The sequence below is a fragment of the Tamandua tetradactyla genome, chromosome 9, assembly GCF_023851605.1.
Source record: "Tamandua tetradactyla isolate mTamTet1 chromosome 9, mTamTet1.pri, whole genome shotgun sequence".
Lineage (NCBI taxonomy): Eukaryota > Metazoa > Chordata > Mammalia > Pilosa > Myrmecophagidae > Tamandua > Tamandua tetradactyla.
The window spans coordinates 15,004,092-15,010,091 of record NC_135335.1 but is presented as its reverse complement, the minus strand read 5'-3'; positions in this window follow the sequence as shown (position 1 = coordinate 15,010,091).

The window sequence follows — 6,000 nt, the reverse complement described above, 5'->3', positions numbered from 1 at the left end:
TCCAAAGACCTGGGCTGAGCTGCGAGTGCTGAGATGAGGTATGCTCAGCTGCTTGGACTGTGCTACATTGAGTCTCTCATTTAAGCACCAGCCAATTAAGTCAAATGTCATTCTTTGCAGCAGGCATGCCTCCTAGCCAACTGCAGATGTAATCAGCAACAGATAAGGTTCACATACCACTGGGTCATGTCCACAGCAAGAGAACTAGGTGTCTTCACCTGGCCAAGTTGACAACTGAATCTAACTACCACAATGACCTTGCCATTTTTGGCAAGCACCGTTCATGCATTTTGTAGAGTGTCTTCTCAAATTGGGTTTCCTGGTATTTCACATGAATAAGCTAGGCTTATGGGTTTGGGAGAAGAATACTCCTTAGGTAAGTGTAATCTCATCACATCCATATCAGGACACACCTATTATCAACATGGCAATTCTGATAAAGTGAGCTGTGATCCTTCCACCTTTTATTTGTTAGAAGCGGGTCTAAACTACATTCAATGGGGAGGAGAAATGAGCTCCATCTTCTGGAGGGAGGAATATCAAGGAGTTTGTGGGCATTAGTTAAAACCAACACAGTAATAAATAATTTGCAGAAGGTATTTTAAGGCTATGCAACTACCCTATCTATCCTTAAAGATTTATGCACTGATTTTAGCATTCACATGTCAGTTTTGTCACCGGCAATTATTACCGTGATATTCTAAAGCTGATTTACTCCTTTTTCTCTTTTCTTCATCATGTCATTTGAAATTCTTCTGTAAGGAAGATTCATCCCTTCTCTTCCATTTATTTATTTATTTATTTAATCATTTGTTTATATCAATATGGACCCATAACTGTTTATGTTATTCTTTGGATTATAGCCAACTTTTATTTTGTTGCCCAAATTGTTCCAGCATTAGCTACAGGATGATGTTTGGGTTGGTTCGTGTATTTTTGACATGCCCCCAAACCTCCTCTCCATTTTTTAGCATTTCTTATTTTCTATCACTACAAGATTCTGTACATGCATTTCTCTGCCTTAGACATAGAATTTCCATTTCTCTGGGGAGCCCTGGTTCCTTCTTTAGGGAACTATATTTTTAAAATCTGTTCTGGGCTTATTGGTAGCAGGTGACTGTGCTTTTAGGTCCTCTGGTGGAACAAGTTAAGAAATACATTCATATGCACTAACCTTTGTGCATATACATGCCTATATTTATTTCTGTATCAATCTCTCTCTATATTAAAATAAACATGAAGAAAAACTAAGCAAAAATAATAATAAAAATAAACATTGGTTCATACTGAAACGAATTCATTCTAAAATTCAGCCTCTCAGGGTTTATTCTAGCAAGCCCCCTTTGCTTATTTGTAACTCGTTTCTCTGAATGTAAAAAACCTGCCAATAATTAGCTACAATGTATTTCCTAATTTGTTTCACCCAAGGGTGATGGTCAATTTAAAGTGTCAACTTGCCTGGGCCGATAGCACCCACTTATTTAATCAAACACTAATGTAGCTGTTGCTATGAAGGTATTTGGTAAATGTTAATATGTATACCAGTTGTAAGTGGGCCTTGTTCAATTACTCAAGAACAAAAACTAAGGTTTCTCAGAGAATAAATTCTGCCTCAAGATTGCAGCGTTAATACTTGCCTGAGTTTCCAGTCTGTTGACCTGCCCCATAAATATTAGACTTGCAATTCCCCACAATTGTGTAAGCCAATTCCTTAGAATAAATTATATATATTTCTATTGGTTCTGTTTCTCTGCAGAACACTTAGTACATGTAAAGTTGTTTCAGAATTTCTCAATAGCTCTCCTCTGAGAAACAAATATCCCAAATAGAGTACAGTAATTATGTACATTTCTTTTTATTTTTAGCCTTTTGGTATTCAGTCAAATAACTGTTTTCAAAGGTTACTTAGGTCAGCTTTTGTTTCAAATTAAGTTAGATTTTAAATTTGGGTTCAAGTGGAGGTCAGCTGTGACACCTTGGGAAACTGAGGCTGTAATGCATGCGAGAAGATAATTTACTACTCACCAGTCCGAGAGAGAGAGGGAGATAGAGGTAGATAGATAGATGATAGATAGATAGAGAGAGAGAGAGAGAGAGAGAGAGAGAGGTGCCACAAGGGGAAATGTGATCTGCTTTGGTGGCTCAAACAGCAGGTGGGGAGCAAACCTAAAGAAAAACCACCATTTACCATCTTTACAAATTGGCTTCATTTTAGCTGGTGCTCTCCATCACAATTCAGCCCTCCAATCAGGAAAGTCAGCCAAGGTCAAATGGGAATGGCATGTCCCCCCCACCCCATCTTTTCTGGAGCTGTGTCTTTTCTGGGCTTGTACTTACTAGTGATGTAGAGTGTTCCCCTGTTTACAGGAGTCTGAATGTTCACTTTACTTTCCAAGAAACAGATCTTCTCCCTCTCCAGGGTGTTTCACTGCAGGACTTGGAGCAGGTAAGCCTTTGTCTCAGGCTGCCAACTTCAGTTGTTTCTTCCATTACTTTTGTCATAAAGTTAAATTTGAGTGTCCGGTGGTGAATGCTAGAGAAATCTAAGTAGCTGACAAAAAGCAGTAATCCATGATCAGACTGAACACCCCACCCTGCCCCTGGATCTTGGAAAACTGGATCTTTATGTCCCTTTCTGGCACCAGCAAGCTACACCAGGGTTAGAACCCCTGCTGACTGCTGTGGGGTTCAGAGAGAGCAATTTACTAATATTTACCGTAATGTATTTACCTCTTACTCCTGTTCTTCCCTGGATGCTGAACAGTGTTCTACTGGACTCTGGAGTTTTGCAAAAGTTGATTCAGACAGTTCCTGTTTTTTTATTAGTTGTTATGGTGGAGGGACCAATTTCTGGAGCTTCCAGCCACCATCTTCCCAAAATTCCCTTCATCTTTACTTTTTTATAAAAACGGGACATTTTATACAATATAATATGTCAACTTTGGAAATCAGATCCATCACCACCTCCCAAGTTTGTTGTTGTTACTTTTTATTGCTATTATTGTTGTTTTTGTTTATGTTTCTTTAGTGATTTTCCTGTATTAATTCCATAAAGTCTGTATTCTTTTTCATGTGGGGCCACTAAAGTCTCTGCTCAGTTAATTTAGTTGTCAGTTAATAATTGCACAAAGATTTCCCTAAATGCACTGAATTAATAGATTTTCCAGCTTTTGCCAAAGGGCTATGTGTGCGTTTTGGGTACGCCTTCAAAACTCCAGCAAGTAATTTATTACTCTGCCTTAGCCATCACTTCCTGCTTATATAGATCTCAAGGTCAGAGATGAGAGTTTAGGGCCTTCTCTGGTCTTTCCTGAGTATGCATATAACCTTGCACTTGGATATGTGCTAGATTCCTAGGATTTAAAAAGCCTTCCATGTCCATGGCATTATCCAGTTTTTCTTTTAAGTGTCTTGGTCGGCTTCTTGTTAGCCCCAACTGGTATTGCTGCCTTAGGAAGCTATAATGATGAATAATTGCCATTGATTGTTTTTCTCCCCCAAACCCTTGGAAATAAGGCTATTCATATAGAGAAAGCTCTGAATAAAATAAAGACAAGCCTGATAACGTAGATTTTCTAGGCACCTGTTAGATAGATAAGAGTAATGATTAGTTCTCTGGGGATAAGGCTTTGGGAAATCTCCAAATCCATTCTTTCCACTGCACTGGTTGCTATGCTGCTGATTTTCATAGTTACAGCAATTTCAAGGCCATGGTTTTACAAAGTTACTGCAGAGCTGGGGGGGAGGATTGGAAATGGGTAAGTGAAAATGCCACAAAGCTCACTATTCTTATTGAAATTATGTTTTTTTATGAATGAAAAATTCTAAGGTCATTACAAGCCTTTGGCTGATTTCCAGAATCCTGAAAAAGTCGATTTTGACAATTTTTGCCAGTGTTCTGGCAAAAACACTGGAAGAGAGGATTTTTAAATTTTCTTACTCTGTCATTCTGTAGGTGATTTCTTTGATATATAATTACAGTCTGGCAGATTCTTCAGTCTTAGAATCATATACTACTATCAACTGAGATTTAAAAAAACTTGGAAATCAGAATGTCAGAATTTTTAATGGCCTAACCAAAATTTTACCTTAAATGACTTTAAGTAGGCAAGACTGTTTCATCATGGGCAATTTTTCTAAGGATAACTAGAAAAACAAATGGAGTATCACCTGCCAACTTGAATAAATATAACTGAATTGTACCTGTAGCTTAAACCCAGGAGCATTACACTCATCTTTCTGTTATATGGATTAATTTTTGTACTTATAGGTTCTATTTTTAGACTGTAATGGAAAAGTCCTTACCTGAGATTGATATTTTAGACTGTGTTGAGAGTGTTCATTTTTCAACTCTTCCAAATTAGACTAACTAGAATAAGAGTTTAAAAATGCAAAGACATTGCTAGAGAGCTTCTGAATATAAAAGCAGTTGTCACCTGAAAATTTTTAAAATAAATATTCTAATATTTTTTGAGAAATCCTTCATTTTCTCCCCTCTTAAATATTATTGATTCATACTCAAGTTACTTTTGAAATTCCTATCTTGGGCAATTATTTACATCTTGATTTGACATAGTCAGCCCCATCCTTAAGTGATAAGGGGTGTGGTATTTTTAGCTTATCTAGTCTACAAATAAAATAGACTTTATTAAATTTTATATTTCAAGTTTACAAAAACATAAAATATAAAAATGTTAAATCCATGTGGGATCCACAAATCCAATAATAAAATCAATTTGATAATGCGTTTTCAAGTAATGCCATATAAAATGAGCACCGATCGTCTATTTATACCTCAAGCACAGGACATTGCTGTGTTATAATTCCAAGATTGTAATGCAATCTCAATTTTTTTAGATTTTTAGTTATCTTTCATTCATAACGAAATATTTTTACCTAAATTTTTACATCTCATTTGATTCTCAGAAGTGTTACAAGTTGCCAATTAAAAAGAAAGAAATTGGGACTAACAAAGTAATATGTCCTATGTGTTTTTATCTTAGGAATCTATCACTTTTCATGATGCTATACCCAATACATTTTTTCTTTTGTTTACAAAATCCCTAGCTTCATTTGTAAATAAGGATTTCTGTATCCATATTTTAAAGGTAAGTTAAGCTTAGATGCATTATTGCATCTCTTATTATAATAATGCCATACATAAGGATTAGCTATATCAGATGATATTTAAATTTTGCATTCCCAGATATAGAGTAGACACTGGAGTTTTGGAGATTCAGGTAGTCATTGAGAAGTTGTAAGATAATTTGATCATTCACGAGTGGGCAGAATTAAAGTTTATAGTAAACAATCAATAAGTGAATATTGTGAAGTACATGCTTGTAAATATCAGTTCAGGCTGACTAAAATGTAGAGATGATTTAGAAGAAGAGATTCTTCTAAATTTGAAGAGATTGGTGAAAATGTGTACAGGTTCTCAACAGGCAACTGGGAAACCATTGAATTTTCTCTTCCATTAAATTTCATTTAGTCACAAGAAACATGAGCTGATTCATGCTGTTTTAGCAACAGGAGTGTGTTACCAAGTGGCATGTATGTAGGAACATTTCCTCAGTGGACCAAAGAGAATTCAAGATTTGGAGAAACCAGTTGAGAATTAAGCCAGGCAGGTGAAAGAGTGTGCCAAGTATTGGATCCTGCCTGAAGGAGCTTCATTATAGTGAAAGACTTATGTTCCTTATGTTTACTCTTCTGCAAAATTCTTAAACTTCTTTGCAGAAATTCTCTATTGTGATTGCAGTGAAAATTCTTGGGAGAGTGAATATTATGTTTTCATGGATATCTACCCTCTCTGTCTGGAAATAGTTCTTCTTCCTTGGTTGAGTCACTTTCTGATTGGGCCATATTAGATCTAAGATTTATATCCAGTATAAGCCCATCATAAGCAAACATGATGATTACCATCTTCAGGGTAGCACCTGGAAATTGATGCATTGAGGAACATCACGCTCCTGTGTAGCGAGACATCAAAGCACCTTC